Below are 17,111 nucleotides of genomic sequence, written 5' to 3'. Positions count from 1 at the left end.
ACACAGCACCTCGGAGTCAGATTAGAGGCAACTGGGGGAGCCCTGCCCTGGGGACCTGGTGGGCTCAGCCCCCTGGGGAGGGAGGAGGCACAGCACCCCTTGTGGACCACTCCATCCCCACTCTCCACCCGGCAAGATCCACCCAGGCTGCCCTTCAGGCCAGGGCGAGCCCTCTCCGACCCTAGCCCATCTGCAACCCGCGGGATAACGGCAGCTACGGTTTACGAAACGCCGACTGTGCGCTAGGACTTTCAGATTTATCGTCTCCTTTCGACCCCGCTGCTACCCTGAGAGCGTGCGGCAGGGTGGCACGATGACGACGCGGGCTCCGGAGTCCAGTGGGCCAGGTCGGAAGCCCGGCACCGCTTCCATCCGTGAGACTCCTCACGCTCTGGTGATAAGAAGGGCAGTGTGCTCCCAAAGGTCAGTTCAACAGCCCAATGAGGACAAGCTGCTGGATGCCCCCAGCCCAGGGCACAGCCCCAGGAAGCCTGAACTCCTGACCACTGAGCTATCGTTCCCAACTCACAGAAGGGGAAACCGAGGCCCAGCTGGCAAGCCACGCCGTGCTTGGTGTGCAGGAGGAGGGCAATAAACCTGCTGGATCATTCTGGAGAGGGGCTCGGGGTTCGAAGCCGACCGAGACCAGTGGATTCTGACTCGCCCTCTTCTGCAAACGTGTTTGGGCAGTTTTTTCTCGTTTCACAGCCGGCCTCGGCTCTGTGGGCCATGCGGCCTGCGGAGGGTGGGACGGGAGACCCGAGCCCGGAGCCTGACCCATCCCCCTGGCTGACCTCCAGGAGCCCTCACCCTGCCGCACAAAGTCCCCCTTTTCTCTCTCCCACCCGCTCGGGGCGGCCAAGTGAGCAGCGGAATACCAAGTAATTAAGTCGGCGCACACCATCCGGGCGCCCAGGAACACTGTGGAGTTTCCCTTTTATGTTTATAGCAATTGTATGAAAATGTGCAACATGGAGCGGCACCAGCTGACAAATGAGACGAAACAGACAGGATTCCGGGCCGGCTTTTTTCCGGGCCTGATTGGCATTAATTGTGAGCGTTTACAAAGCACAACTCGGCGCCTGACATTTGCTTCAAGCGAACATTTCCTTCTAATAGTTTTAATGATTACAACGGGAGCTGGTGATCGCTGCCGGGCGGGGAAGGGGCTGCCTGGCGCCTGGCCTGGGCTCCTGCCAGGGGTCTGACCAGTCTGTGCCTGCCTGGGTCCCAGGGGTCCCGCTTGCCCCGGCCACCTGCGGGAGGGCTGCATCAAGTCCGGAGCCTTGGGCACCAGGACCCCCCCACACGGGGCCTGGCTGCCGACACACGCCAAGCTGCTGGCTTATGAGTTGATGGGCAAACCCACAGGCACAGTGATCCTGGGCGCAGACCTGGGGCAGAGGGAGGGAGGGAGGGAGGGAGGGGAGAAGCACAGGGGTATTTGGCTGGTGTGGCTCTGAGGCTGCAGGGCCTCAGTTCCCTCATCTCAGAATGTGGGGTAGAAGGACCCCACAAACGCTGGCAGTCCTTTCTTTGCCATGTGACCTTGGCCAAATCCCCTCCCCACTCAGGGCCTGCCTGGCATTCTGCAGCTGTAATGTAACAGGGACTTGGTCAGCCAGGGGCATACAGGTCGGCATGCCAGTCCCAGCGGCATGACCTTGGGGGAGCCCCTTGATCTGAGCCTCAGTTTTCTTCACCTGCAGACCTGGGAGTTCAGAATCCCCACAGGCTGCAGATTGGTTCCTAGACTCCCGCAGAAAGGGTATAAAAACCCTGAATTTCTGGCCTGCCATGAGCCTGTGTCCCATGACCTCCAGGAGAGCCTTCCAAATACTTTACTCGCTCACACACATCCTTTCAGTAAACATCGAGCGTCCTCATTAGGAACCTGGGAGGACATCACCGAACAAAGCAAAGATCCTCCCTTTGGGGAAGAGACACGACAGATATAAATGCACTTCGGATGTGCTATCCCATCGACTTATCCCCGTCTTACAGAGGGAGCAACTGAGGCACAGAGAGGGAGAAATGAAGTCACCCGGGCAATCGAACTCTGGCAGGCTGCCTCAGAGGGGAGTCCTCTCAGACCCACTTGATGGCCAGCCCACTTGGGACGTGGGTGGAAGTCCTTTCTAAGGGCCTGCGGAAGGCTGACCCCTTGAGTGGGTCTCATCTGGGCACCGTGGCAGGAGGCCCGGACCACCAGGAAGAAGGGAATTTGTGAGGCCCTGGACAGCCCCATCCTGCTGGGCTAGAAATGAAAGAGGAAGTCCCTCCTCTGTGGGCCCCAGGACACCATTCTTTCCCACATCTCCATCAACACTGGGCAGGGCCCGTTCTGGGATAAGTCTCTCTGTGGAAGACACGCAAACAGGATCAGCGAGGTGGCTGCAAAAGAAGAACGGGTCCCTGGACAGCTACATGGCACGTGCAAAGGCCCAGAGCTATAAAAGAACCCGGGGTGGGAGCGGGCGGGGTTCAAAATGCCCTCGGTCTGAGGAGGCCCTAGCCTCTCTTCAGCAGCCCCCTGGGTCTCACCCAGCCCCCTGATTTTGCCAGGCCCTCCCCGCAGTAAGTCCCCTGGATGGGTCCCTGCTCTGTGCTTGGCTCCAGCCAGAAAAACCTTGGCAAATGTTTCTCTTAGAGTCAGTGTGGGGTGTGGGGCAGGGAGAAATTTTTTTTTAATGGGGATTTTTTTTTTTTTTCCTTTTGCATATGGTGGCACAGATGGGCCCATGATCCATAAAAACTGTTTGCAATTAAACTCCCACTTTGCATGGCTGGATTTGTCAGTTGTTTGAACCTCGAGTGTGGGGTTCCACGCTGACGGGGGAGATGGGGCTCAGGGCAGGGCGGGGCCAGGTTCTGCAGGATGGGCGGAGGCCCAGGAACCTGCTCTGGGCTCGGGGCCCAAGCCGATGGGGCGGCAGGACAGCCACGCCAGCTCCCTCTCTGGGCATCCCCCAGCCCTCGCCAGGAGTCGGGAGTATGGCCAGGCGGCTGGGGTGGGGCTTGGCAGGGTTTCCCAGCCCAGCAGAGACTTGGCCAGGGCTTGGTGCCCTGGCTGTGGGGGTAATGAGGAGGGAGAGAGAGGAGCTAATCACCACTCAGCCCTGCCAGAGATTGGGTCTGGGATGAGGACAGGCAGGAGGGTGGTCGAGCAGTGTGAGCCATAATGGGGGTCCAGCAAGCAGAGTGCAATGGCAGGTTCAAGGCTGAGGAGCCAGAACCACTGGCCCAGTTGGCACAAAGGCCCAGCACGGTGCCAGGAAGAACTGCCAAGAGCCAGAACTGGCTCCTTCCTCGTCCCCAGGAGAACCGGCCAGCCTCCTTATGCCTCTGTACAGGTAGGGAAATCAAGGCAGGCACCAAGAACCTCTCAGGGGCCCGGGCTTCCCCTGCGAAACCAACAGGCTCTCTGTATTTGGGAGCCTTTTCAGAGGGCTTCTAGAATGGGGGCAAGGGGCCTGTACCTCTTCTACTCCTCTTGGCCTCAAAATGCCAGCCGGCCACCCCAGCTGCTGCCCTGGGATGCGTGCTTGTTTGGGTTAACAAATGCACCGTTTGGCTTTGGGAAATCCTGAGATCGCTAATAATTGTTCCCTGATGAAAAGAAATAAGGCCCTGATACCCCCTTTCCCCCGCCCCTTCCAAGCTGGGAAAGAAAAGTCATAAAAATAGCTTGTTATCTCACCTATTGAGGCTCCGACTGGATGTTACTGCTAATTGGGTATAACATCCTTGTCTTGTTCTCTCAGAAGCTAAATCAAGAAAGCGCCACTGCTGCGAACTAATTATATCTCCGGCCTGCAGCCTGCAGCTTGTCTCTCCCTTTATTGAGTTAAAAAATGGTCACGAACCTTCATCTTTTATCCCCCCAAGCACCGGGTCCAGGCTGCCCGCCAGACGTGGACCGCACTGCAGGAAGGTCTAGGAGGGGCTTCGGGGATGGACAGCAAGGTGAGGAGGGCCGGGAGGGAAGCCTTGGCCCCTAGGGCCTGCCTGGCTCCCTCCCCGGGCCACCACCCCAGGCCTCTGGCCTCTCTCCTCCCTGCAGCTGGGCCCCTGGGAAGTCAGGAGCAGGACAGCCAGGCGGCTGAGCATTCAGTCATTTATTCCTTCAACGTGCTCTAGGTGAGACTTCAGGTAGAGCGGGGGTAGCCCCAAGCACCAGCTAACCTCACCCTGGGTTCGAGGAGATGCTGAAGAAATACATGGAGATGGGACCGGATCATTCTTCTGCCCAAAGAGCTACTGCAGATCCCTACCACGGAGTCCAGATGCCAAGACCAGCCCTGGCTCCGTCCACAGGCCCCGCGTGTCTCCATATTCCAGGCACATCCAGCCACATGCTGGTCCCTCAACCCACACTAGTCACGCCTGCCTGCCTACCTCTGAGCTGCTTCTCAGGCTGCTCTTTTCCCCCAGAGGGGCCCGTCACCTTCTTAGAAGACCCAGCCCTACCTGTCAGAAGCCCACCAAGCTGTAAGGCCTTTAGTGACACCTTCTCCAGGAAGCCTGCCCTGTCTGCCTGCCACCCTCAGCCCTGCTTCAGGCTGTGGACCTCGAGACCTGAGTGTGACTGTCAGCTCAGCCACTCAGCAAGGGCATGACCCTCTTCTACTTAATGGCTCTGAGCCTCAGTTTTCTCATCTCTACAATGGGTTAAGATTTCTTCCTAGAGGTGGTCGAGGGGCACATTGCAGGTGCTCTGCAGAATGATAAATGACAGAGTATCCAAGAAGGACCAAGCTCTCAGGAAGAGCTCACTCAATGTTATTATTATGCAGACTGAAAGCATCTGGAATCGGCCTAAAGCACTTGAAATGAGCAGGCACTGGGCTAACAGACACAGGTGTGTTTGGGCGTTGGCTAAAGGTAACAGACTCTTATACCTCACCAGTTCCTGTGACTGTTGAACAACCTATATCCTCAGAGAAGATCCCCCGGGGTCCCTTATTCTGGTACCATATGGAGATGGGCCGGCGTGGCCTCTGAGCTCATCAAGGCCAGGCAGGCAAGCGGGCTTCAGCTCTTAGGCCCCACTGATGGATTGGAGCTGCCTGCCCAGAGCCCTGGAAAGAACCCAAGGTCAGGGGAAGAACTCAGCAGGGGAAGAGGGCAGCAATTGATTGGCGATGTCTGCCAAGGGCACAGCGGTGGGAGGCAAGCCAGGCCTGCCACAGATACGCCATCCTTGACATTTTACAGAGGACGCAGCTGAGGCCGGGCTGGGGTGGGAGGTAACTTGCTCAAGGTCGTGCATCTCATAAAGAAAACAGCTGGCCCAGAACTGGATCCCCTCAGACCCTGCCCAAGGATCCTCCCATGACAGCCCCGCCCAGCCTGGTCCTCTCACAGGGAGAAGACAGGCAGAAGCTTGCATGGATAATGAAGGGGATTCTGTGGACCTGCCGTGTGGCCCTGGGCTGTCATTTTACCTTGCTGAGCCTCCGTTTCTTCATGTATACAACCGGGATAAAAAAAAAAACACCCTTCCCACAGTCGTATGGGGATTACGTGACAGGCCAAAATGCCCAAGCAGGAAGCTTAGCCTGGAGCACGGGCAGAGGCCAACAGTGCCCTGTGATTCCCATAATAGGCAAAGGCGTTTAGACAGGAATCTCCAAAGTCAGCAGTCGAAAATACCTCCTCCTCCACGGAGCCCTCCCTGGCGATCCCAGCCGGCAGTAATAGTTTCTACCTGATTTCCCAGCATGCTTTGAGAGACTGGGGCCCCGGAGGGCAGGAGCCATATCTGGCTTGTTCACTGCAGGCCCCCTGACCCTGCTCCTGCCACAATGCCTGCACACTGTGAATTCTTGCACTGTGGCAACGGACCCACTGCACTGTGATGGCGTGTCTGAGGCCTCACCACCTTTTAAGGCAACTGGGCTTGTTCATCTCTGCGTCCCCAGCACCTGGCAGGGAGCCTGGCACGGAGCCGTAATCTCTCTGAATGAACGGATGAATCAAGAGTAAAAATAGCAGTTCCTGTTTACTGCTCACTTGCTGTGGGTTACTGCCAAGCCTCGCAGCTGCCCTCCCAAGCGGACCCCTGGCCCATCCAACAGATGAGGAGACTGAGGTCACGCAGATGCTGAGGGCCAGGGCCAAGCCCCAAATTCAGGCCTGGGGACTGCAGGCTGAAAGACCCTGCCTCCTCTGTGTCTCCCAGTGCCAAGCTCAGGCCTGGACCCCACGGGGCAGCTGCGCCCGCCTTGGCAACGAGTCCCGGAGCAGACAGCTGGCGGCTGGACCGACCTCCTCCTCTGAGGGAGACCACCCCTCCCCACAGACTCTGGGTCATTAAGTTCTGCATCATTAAGTCCCTGTCCCCAGGAGCCTGTTCACAGCCAGCCTCGGCCTTACCCCCTGACCTCCCGGGTCTTTGTCCTCTGTGCCCTCTGCACAATGGCAGGGGCTCCCAGGGCCCCAAACAGCTGCTGTGGCCGGGATGCTGGTTTGCTCGGGGGCCAGGGTGACCGGCTGGGGCCTGTGGCTGAGCCCACCCACTTGTGAAGGGCTCAAACTCACCCAAGTACTCTGCACACTCAAGCTCGTCCCACCCACCAGCCGGGGAGAAAACTGCTATTACTTCCTTGAACAGATGAGAAAAGTGAGCCCCAGAGAGGTAAAGCGGCTTGTCTGAGGACACACAGCCAGTGAGAGTGCAAGAGCCCAGGGTTCTCTCCTAATCTGCAACTCCCCGCAAATGTTGCCAGACTGACCTCTTTAGCACCCCGATCATACCTCACCCCCCCCCGAGATGCCTTCACTGGCTTCAGGTTGTTCTGCCTCTGGACATGTCAACTAGTTCAGCACTCAAGGCCCTGCACACCGTCCTAGTTTTTCTCCCTTTACCTCTGCCTTCTTGGAAGCTCCCCCTGCCCTTCCTGGTCATGCCACTGAATCTCAAAGTCCCTCTGCCAGCAACATCATCTTTACTCCATGCTGGGCAGATCCACCCAGTCCTCAGGCCTGAGAGCAAAAGCCCCCTGTGTCAGGAAGCCCTCCATGACGTGGTTTTTCCCTCCTGCATGTCTCTCCTCCAGCCCTGCTCGGGCTCTGACCAGAATCCGAATTAGCTGCAGATTCCTCCTCCCCGTGGAGGCTGTGGGCCATCTGATTCCTTAGAGCTTTGCCACCTGCACAGTGGCCGGCAGGGTGCCCTTGCTCACCCTGATGCCCAACACCCGAGTGGACCCAAGGGGTGGGGGTGGGGGGGTGGTTGGAGCCCAGGCTTGTTCCTTCATCCTCCTCTAGCTGGCCGTGCTGTGTTCTGCACCCCCACTTCTGGCCACCAACAGACTTTACACCTGAGCTACTTCCTGGCTTTGTGACCTTGGGGAGCGAAGTAACCTCTCTGTGCCCGGGTCCCACCCCACGCACCAGTAAAATGGGGGGGGGGGCAGGTAGCAGCATCTGCATTTCTTAGGGCTATGACATCCACCCTGGGAGGTACCAGACAGGTGACCTCTCCCCAGGAATGCTCACCACTATTATTTCTGTCTGCACCCCTATCCGGCGGCCAGCACATGAATTTGGGGGTCAGAGAGACTCAGGTTCCAACCACTTACTGGGTCTGTGATTCTGGGCAGGTGGCTCATATTCCCCAGGGCCTCTATTTCCCCATCTCTGAAATGGTACTAACTCCGCCCACACAAATGCAACCCGGATCCATCTCGGAACCCCTCTTTTGTTCCAGGCATGCAGTAGGCACTCCGATATTTCTCAACTAACGAATCAATGGTCCAGGTGTAAGGAATCCATCCCCCTTCCAGCCTCCTCTCCGCCCACCCCAGCCTCCAGAATCCCCTTCCCCACCCCCAGCCCAGTGCAGACTAAAATAGTCATTAGGCAGATTTCAAAAGATGTCAGTAGCTTATAATTATAGTCGACATCCTTCTGAGATAAAAGTGATTACCTTGGATGCAAATCACTTAGCAACCAATCAGGGCGGTGGGCGGCGCCCACGGAGGTGACCGGCCGGCGTGCAGCCCTCCGCCCGCAGTCCGCCCGACACAGGCGGGGAAAGCGCACAATAGCTCTTGACACGCAAATGGGTTAACACAATAAAGGCGGCTCCGGCCGCTGCTGGGGGAGAACAGCAATTCCCGGCCCGCGGGAGGTAATAAAGCGGCCCTTTTGTGCGCGCCTCCTCGTTCTCACCCCCGCCCCGAGCCCAGAGGAATCGCCGCCTGATTGAATTACGGTTCATGAATATGAGCTGCTCCGCTTGCTTCCTCCGGTTCGTGAGGGACTGGAAGGTGGAGGGGGCCCGGGAAGGCTGGGGAGGGGCCCCTGGCCAGGCCCCAGCCCCACAGGAGCTCAGATGGGAGCCACGTGTGCTCACCACGTGGGGTGCCCTGGGTAGGTGGGTGGGAGATCCAGCGGAGGCAGCTGGAAGGGTCCCTGCCTACCCTGCAGTCTTTGATCTTTGGCTGGGGGGGGGGGGGTGGGTGGGCAGGAAGCATCATTCGCAGCCCTGTTCTGAGGATGAGGCTCAGAGAGGCAAAGCTACTCACCCAAGGTCACACAGCCAACAAGGGTGGACCCATTCCATAGCCTGGCTCCTAACCATGAGCCACTGCCCACCACAGGGGGTTAAGCAACTCAGCCCAACCCTGCCCCCTCCCCACCAGAGCAACTGTGACGCTCAGAAGGGATAGGGGATGGGCGAGCTTACATGGAATTAGACCAGTGATAAGGATTACTGGGGGGTTGGGGGAGGGAGCTAACCTTGAGAGAGGAGACTGTCCAGGGTTACCATCCCTCTTAAGGGAGCCCTGCCGGATCCTCTCCCCTGCCCAAACCTCTCCCATCTACCTAAATCTCCAGGACACAGCCACCCCAAGGCCACCCCTTCCCCTCATTCAGCACCCCCAGAGCACTCACAGGCCACACCCAATGACCAGAACACTCTGCACTTCTCTGCCGGGCAGATCCCTGTTTGTCCAGAGTCACCTTGTACCCTTCCTAGAGGGCCCTCCTCAACCTCCAGGCTGGTCACATCTGGAGCCACATCTACCAGAGTTGCCACCGACCCACCTACATCCTTGACTTCCCTAACAGCTGAGTGCCTACCAAGAGGGTCCCTGCAGTAACTGACTGAAGCCTCACCCCTCCCTGGGGGGAGCCCGGAGGGGCAGATGACAAGGAACCCAGGGCCAGCTCTCTCAACCCTTCCTGCCAGGCAGGCTTCATGTCCCACCTTCCTTCCCCCAGTGCTGGAGAAGAGGGGTGCCAGGGGTGAGGGAAGCAGGGTGTCCACAAGGCCAGGGCAGAAATTGCTACTCTGCCCAGCACTATCCTGTAGGTAACGGGGAGGCAGGATTCAAACCCAGGTTTCAGTGCAGGAAGGAACCTTGGTGAGGCCAGACTCCCTCCACAGCCGACAGTCCCCGACTTTTGCAGGGACCCTGTCCAACAAGTGGTGTAAGGCCTCCCCTCCACCCGTGGAAGGGTGTGGGAAGACCTGAGGACTCCGGAGCCAAGGCGCTTCAGAGCCAAACCTCTACAGCTGCCTGGCTGAGCACCTGAGCCTGTTTCCTCATCTGTAAAATGGGCCACAGCACACGAGCCACTCCAAGCGGTAACTGAGATCCTATACGATGCCTGGCACACAGGGAGACACTGGGTAAGCTGGCACTCCCTCCTGCTCGTCGCCTGGTGCTATTGCCAAGCCCAGGGAAGGGAACAGAAGGAATTGCCCAATTCTGACAGCCTTTCCCTCCGCTTTGGCTGTGGAAGTGTAAATACTCCACGGAGGACCTCCAACTGCCTGTGTTTGTGGATCTCTGGCGCGCACTCCGGGTTTGTTTCTAAACTGGGAAGCTTCGAGAGGCAGTGCAAACAGCCCTTCTGCCCACCTCTCCCACTTCTCCCCCCATCTGCTGTTGCTCTGTCCTTGGAAGCCTGTGTGTTTAACGACACCATTTCAGCTGGAAATATCATCTCCCTGCCAAGCCCCCAAAAGCAGCTCCACTGATATTTATTGACCTGTTAATCTAGCTAGAGAGCTGGGTAGGAGAAGAGAAAAAATGCTGGCTGCATAGAGACTAGGGCCTGGCTTCTCATTATGACCCCCCTCCTACACACACACACACACACACACACTTCCCTCTGCTCTCACCCTACCCCACGCTGAAGCAATGACACAGTTCTCTAACCTTTACCTCAAAATGTGATCTCGGCAGTTTCACCCACATCCGACAATGGTAGCAATTGCTGGAAGGAACTCAGAAGAGGAATCAAAGAACCAGCGGCAGGATACTGGCTGGGGGCGGGGGGGGGATCTCTGGGCCTTCACAAGGAACAGGGCCAGTGCCTGAAGGGTGTGGGGAAGAAAGGGCTGGTGCCTGACCCCATCAAAGCTGGCCCCTGGCAGGGGCACACTTCATTCAGACCTTGGCACTGACGGGCCTGACTTGCCCTCTGTTCACTTAATGAGCACCACACTGTGCCTGTCAAAATCATCTTAAATGCCAAAAGGAGAGCGGGGCCGACAGGAGTTCAGGCTTGGCCGAGGCCCTTCATCTTGGGGTTGTGCAGCAGAGGAAACCCTTAGACTTGAGGGCTGGCAGGCAGCAGCTGCCCTGCACCTTCCCTGGCTGGGGGAGCCCACACTTTTTCCTGAGTGGAAGTGGCCTGTTTTAAGGCAGGGGTCCCCCGTCTCTCTGGGGGCCCTGGGAACTTCAGCCTCCCGGCTGGGTGTATGTATGGTGGGGTTCGAGGTCTTCACCGTAGCATCCCTTTTGAAAGCATAAAGTTGCTGCTCTGTTTGGCAGTCCTGAGCCCCCAGGCAGTGCCAGGCTATACGGGCAAAGCTGAACACCTGTCCTTGGGGGGAGGAGCATCAGCCGGGACAGCTGGCACTGTTTCCCTCCCCCACCTCATCCAAGAGCTGGGGATTTAGGTCAGAGGACTACAGTTGAGAGTGGGGGAATCTGCCTTCACCCCTCCATTACCCAAAGGCATCAGGTCCCACCAGGAGTTACCACAACCCCGCCCCCTCCGGCCCTGGGTCAAGGCAAGTCGCGTCGCCCCGGCAACCCGTGACGTCAGAAGCCTGGCAGTGACGTCACGCTGTGGCCCCATTGGAGAACCCACCATCCTTGCAAGATTTTTTGAAGAACGAGGGCTGTACAGGAGACCCTGCTATGGTCTAGCCTTGGAAGGCGCAATCCTCAAACGCAACCACCTGCACGGCCAGGACTCCACATCCCCCCTGCCCTGAGCTGATGTCCCCTGAGGATCTCAGAGGCTGCTTGGGAGAACCCCAAGGGTTCCAGCCCTCCAAGACACGGGAGTTCCCGGGGAATTTTCGGATGACAGAGCTGCTATCTTTGTCTGTTGGCTTTAGGGGTGGGGTGACCTTTCCTCTCTGGCATACGCCTCGCCCAGGGCTCCGTGGAGTCCCCACAGCCTCCACTCCGGCCGCTTGGCCGGTTTAGACAAGTTGCGGGTGAGAGGGAAAGGGGTGGGGGGAAGACAAGGAGCACCAATGCTTCAGGATTCCCAACAGCTCAGGGCCCCTTTATTTCCGATCCGGCCGCCCAGACGCCAGGGAGTGCCCCCAGCTCCAGCCCGGAACCCCGCCCCGCGCAACTCACCAGATCAGCCAGGCCGTTGAAGGGCACCAGGTCTCAGCGGCGACGACTCTCTGCTCGCCGGGTCGCAGCCATGCAGAGGTGGCAGAGGTTGCCTGAGGGAGCCCCCCTTGGGGGCCGATGCCTCTCTCCGGGTGGAAAGGGACGTTGTCGGTGAGAGTGATCCAGGCACCGGCCCGCGCCGTCCGAAGTCGGCGGTGGCGGGTCTCTCGGCTCAGCGTGGGTCGTGCCCGCCCGGGACCTGGGCGGTGCGGGCGCTCAGGCGGCGCATCCTCACCGGGGCCTGTGCTCACCGCGTCCGGCGGGCGGCGCTGCGCCTCCCCTCGGGGTCTTGCTCAGGGCTGCAGCTCGGCCCGCGCCGCTCCCCGGGGCGCCCTCTCCGCCCGCGCCAGGAGCCGGGCGGCCGCGGCCCCTCTCGCCGGCCCCAGCTGCAGCCTGTCTTTGTTGCTTCCTCTCGCACGACCGCCCGCCCGCGGCTCGCAGCCCCCAGGTCCGCCCGGGGGCGGGAGGGGGTCGTCTCCTCCGGGGCTGCACGCACCTGCAGCGGCCCCGACTCCTCGCCGGGCATGCACCGGCCCCCGCAGGTTGCAAAGAGCGGCGGCGAGAATGCACCGGCCCCTCCTCCTCCTACTCCAAGCCCTGGGTGTGGGGGGAGGGGAAGCTGGAGAGCAGAGGCAGCCGCGGCGGCGGCAGCGGGCGGCGGAGGCTCGGATGCAGTCCCGGGGGCCTCGGCGCCGCGAAATAACTGGTCCGGGTGGCGCAGGGCGGACGTGGGAATGGCCAGGAGGACGGTACACCGGGCGTGCGAGCTCTCGAGCTGCAGCAGGGGCGGCGCGCGCCGGGCTCTCACGCGCCCATGGCCCCTGGCGGCGCGCAGGGGCTCCCGGGGCCTCAGCCTCGCGCCGCCTGGCGCGCGCCGGCGCCTCGCCTCGCCTCGCCTCAGGCCCGGGTGCCGCGCGCAGCGTCCCGCAGGCGGCGGGCCGGGCTCTTCACCTCCCCCGGCTGGAGCACGCAGCCTTTCTGCGGAGCCACCAGCCCGGCAGTCCTGCCCGCTGCTCCGCTCCGGCCCGACTGACAGGCGCGAGCGCCGGCAGCGGCCGCGGCGTCTCGCCCCCCGCCCGCCCCCTGCGATCCAGCCCAATCAGCGGCGGCCGAGAGGCGGTTACCAGGGTGACGCGGCGCCGCGTCCTGCGGGGGGCGGGGCCAGGGGCCGCCACGCGCGCTTTTCGCGGCAAAATTCAAAGGCCGGCAGGGCGGCTCTCCAACCTCCTCCCCCAAGCTGGGGCGGGGCGGGGCCTACCTCGCGAGGACTGCAACTCCCGGCATGCAGCGCGCCGGCGCCGGGCGGAGGGGCCCCGACTTGGGGCGCAGAGCATGCTCGTATTTGTAGTCCCTTTGTCGGGACCCAGCGGTGGAAAAACCAGTATCCTTTATGGAGCGCATATTTGGGGCAAGGCACTGTGCTAAGAGCATTATCTGCATTGTTTCATATAATCTTAGAAACAACCCTATGAGGAATTTTGTTAAAAATAATAGCAAGTTAACTCTTATGTAATGAAGTACTCTACCTAAGCCTCGCAACAACCCTTTAGAGGGTTGGTATTATCATCCCTATTTAACAGATGAGAAAAACGATATGGTGGGTACTAGTATTATACTCCCAACTTATGGAGGAAATTGGGCCTAAGAGATGTGAAGTGACACTCGGTCCTGAGTGTTTTGCCCCCAGGCCTATTTTTGGCAGTCAATGATTTCTGGCATCACATTTAAGATCTGTGAACCACTGACTATAAACCCAGGCACCGTGCTCTTTGCAAGGTCCATCTCATAGTATCCACACCACATGTATGGGAGGCAGGCCCAGGCATTCTTCACCTAACAAATGGGGAATCTGAGGCACAGTATCACCTGGTGTCCAAATTTTGAATCCATCAAACTGTACTGCACCTTGTGTTTCACTTTCTAAGCAGCTCCATACGCTCTCAGTAGGTCTGTATGAGAGCCCACGGGTGGCCTGCTCAGCAGTCCCATTTTACAGCTGGAGAAATTGAGTCCTGGGAGGGACAGTTCTCCCCGTTGCCATGTGTCCATCACACAGCAAGTTGGGGCGCCAGCTTTCTAGGAAAGACTTCAGGGTCCCTACAGAAAGGCAAAACCGCAGGCGGCTATGTCTGTGTGACCGCAGCCCGTGTCTTGTGACCCCTTGGAGCCCATGGAACCTGGGTGGCACTCCATCCCTGCCCTTGCTAGCTGTTGGTTTTGGTCATTTGTCTTCGTGGCTCTGTGCCTGTCTTGTCTGTGTATCGTAAGTCCTATTTTAGGGGGTTCTTGTGTGGACAAAAAGTTATTGCTGGAAAGGATTCAGAACACACTACATGCTTCACGAATGCCAACAGTGGTCATCCAGACACGGAAGGCTTTGAAGACCCTGGTGAGTGTACCCAGTGAGATGGGTTGCTTATAGTCAGGCCCTAGCCTACTTTTAGGATCCAGCCCACCCCCTACCCAGAGGTTGGGAGAGGCGCCAGAGGGGGAGCTCCAGGGTCCGACCAAGTAGGCCACCTGCCGCCTTATCTAGGGCAGGAGCTGGCCCTATTTCAGGTCCTCGCGGCTGCTGCGAGTGCCATTCCCAGTAGCTCCTGGCTCCGGTGCCCTGCTCTAGTTCTCGAGGGCTGACCCACCCAACCCTCGTGGAGTTGGAGTGGGGGTGGGGATTTACCTGGGAACGTGACCCAACCCGCAGCCGCTTCTGCTCAAGCTGTTCCAGGGGCCAGCTGCCAGAGCTTCCAGTGACACCTGGGCAGGTTGCCTGGGCAACACATTGGGTGGACCTGGGGTGTGGACAGGTGGGGAGAACACGGTGCAGGACTCAAGCCAGGTGCAGGGAGAGGGACAAAAACCAACCAACCAACCAAACAAACAAACAAACCAAACCTGGGAAAAAAGAGAGGAAGTGCAGAAAAAGGCTATGGGGCCACACCATTTATTTTCCAAAGTTTGGGATTTTTTTCCATAGTAGGTTACCATGACTTGATACCTACTACGTGCAGGCTGTGTGCTCAGTGCTGTTTATATCACTTCCTATCTCCTCTTACCTTCATAGCAACCCCGTGAGGTCTCTTCGATTGTGATCCACATCTTACGGCCGGGAAGGCCATGTGACTTGCACAAGGTCACACAATGACAGAACCAGGTCCTGAACACCGGAGCCCTCGAACTTGATTTATTGCACCCCATACCGGCCACTAATTGACTGGCTGTGGCCTTGAGGGCAAGTTTCCTCTCCTCCTCTGGACCTCAGTTTCCTCTGTTGTAAAATGGAGGGTGGAGCTTACAACTGAGCCCTACCAATCGGACTCCCTTGAGCTGGCACCCCTCCCTGACTCAGTAGCCCCCAAAGGTCCCACTGTGGTTCCAATGTACGCCCTGTAGCCAGGGGTTAGAAGTTCTCAAAAGACCCCTCCATCTCCGAAGGTCCGTGAGCCCATGATGTGCTAATGGTGGGATTTCAGGCAGCGGTGGGCTGGAGGGCAGGTGTGTAGGCGGAGAGCTCAGTCTTCCAGGTTCCTCTCCTGCCCCTCCAGGCAGGTGGACGGCCTCACAGATGCTCAACCTCAGGTCTTCACTTACACCCTCCCATACTCACAGTGCCTACCTCCCTGAGGTCAGGCCCTCCCGTCAGTGTCCCCTGGCCCTCCAGTTCCCAGCTTTGATCCAGCCTTCCCTTGCTATTGGTCACGTGCAATAACTCTGCATTATGTGAATGGAGACAGTGTCAAGATAGATTTGCTACGGTCCACAGAACCACCAGGCGGGCCAGCGCTTGAATGCCGGCTCCAGCCAGGGGTTCAAGAGGCCCTGAAGGGGTTGTGGGACAGCCAGCACCTCAGCCCTCACCGTATCCCAGCCTTGCTGCAATACCTGCACAGCCTCTCAGGTGGCTAACTTCCAGGTCTTTACCCATTCTGGCCCTTCCACCTAGAGTATCCTCCCTCCAGGTAGGTGACTTTTGCTCCTCCTTCAGACTTCAGCTAGGGTGCCCCCTTTCCGGGAAGCCTTCCCTGACTACTGCCCTCCAGGCTGGAGCGCTCCCCCCTTCCTAGATGTACCCCCAATTATTTGACGGTCTTCCCCGCCAACCTGAGGGCTCTGTGAGGGCAGGAGCTGCATTTGAACTGCTTTCACCCCAGCACAGGCCTGGTATGCAGTCGGTGCTCAGTAAAGTGTTGTTGAGTCCATCTCTGAACCAATGAATAAATGTGGCCCAGGTTTTGTTTTGTTCTCTTGTAGTGGAGAAGCAGGGAGAGGAGGAGGGAGTGGCATCACACTGGCTGGATCTGAATCCTGACTCTTCAGGTTAATAGCCATGTGGCTCATCTGCTCTGTGCCTCGGTTTTCCCCAACCGGGAAATGGGGTTAATTGCCACGTAGGTACTGCTCAAGGAGACCGGAGCCTGGAACTTTTGTTCCCACTTTCTTATATATGTAAGGTTAGTCATGCCTGTTCCCTCTTTCACTCTGCTCATTCATTCATTCATTCATTCAAAATTTCCCAAGTACCTGCTCTGTGCCAGCCACTAGGGATTCAGCAGTAATCTAAACACAGTCCTTGACCTTGTGGGGCTCAGGTTTCATGGGGGGGGGGGGGGAAGGGACAGATAAGACAGCTAGCACTTATCATCCAGGGTAACAGGAGGGAGAAGCATAGAGCAGGCACCTGACCCAGCCAGTGGGCTGGTGCTGGTGAAAAGGCTGCTCAGCAGCCCCTAAAAAATGGGTAGGAGGTAACCAAGGAGAGGGGCGAGGGAAGAGTCATCCTGGCAGAGGGTAATGCCAATGCAAAGGTCCAGTGCCCCAACTGAGGGGGCTGTGAGTGTCCCAAGAGTGGAGGGGGTTCAGAGGCTGAGCTGGGCTGGGGAGGGAGGCGGGGGAGGCAGAGACTGAGCCTTTGTCCTGGTGGGGGGAGAAGGCCTGCCCCAGCCTCCCTCCCCAGCCCCCACCTGCCTCACCTGCCCTTGTTGCCATAATCTAGGCCAGAGCCTGGAGGGAGCCGAGCCCCCATTGGTGCACACCATGTAGGTTTTTCAGAGATAATTTAATCAGAGCTATTAATAAGCAGAAAAGAAAGAGCTCTTTATGCTCCTCCTGGAGAAAAGGGGAAAGACGAAGAAGCACGTGTAACCTTGTTATTCACCCAGCCCTGCCCCCCAAGTACCTAGAGTCTCTCTCTAGGGCAGGCCAGGGAGATGGGGCCAGGAGCCCAGAAGAGGGGGGCTGAGGAGGCCCAGGGAGCCCTGGGGACTGGCCCCTGCCGTGCTCCCCTCTGGCCACCTTGGCGTCCCCTTGATTGTTTGCAGGTGCCAAACTGTTTCCACTGAGGCCTTTGCCCAAGCTGTGCCCTCCGCCTGGAACACTCTTCCTTCTGCTCTTTGCATTATCATACTTTAGGTCTCAGCTCAAATGTCACATCTGCAGAGAAGCACTTCCTGACCA

At 58.5% G+C, this 17,111-nt stretch overlaps 1 protein-coding gene across 3 annotated transcripts in view; it reads right to left on the bottom strand.

The window, feature by feature from the left end:
• The window catches only part of FAM222A (family with sequence similarity 222 member A), a 55,813-nt gene extending 43,137 nt beyond the window's left edge, over positions 1 to 12,676 (bottom strand). Inside the window, exon 1 of one of the 3 annotated variants that reach the window (XM_045041327.1) lies at positions 11,622 to 12,676. The gene's annotated coding sequence lies outside the window, so the exon portion shown is untranslated. The remainder of the gene's footprint in view (positions 1 to 11,621) is intronic. The other 2 variants (XM_045041328.1, XM_045041329.1) reach the window with 2 other exon arrangements.
• Between the last annotated feature and the right edge of the window lie 4,435 nt (positions 12,677 to 17,111).

The sequence above is a fragment of the Felis catus genome, chromosome D3, assembly GCF_018350175.1.
Source record: "Felis catus isolate Fca126 chromosome D3, F.catus_Fca126_mat1.0, whole genome shotgun sequence".
Taxonomy (NCBI): Eukaryota; Metazoa; Chordata; class Mammalia; order Carnivora; family Felidae; genus Felis; species Felis catus.
The sequence above is the reverse complement of the archived record's forward strand: the minus strand, read 5'-3'. Positions and strand labels throughout refer to the sequence as shown.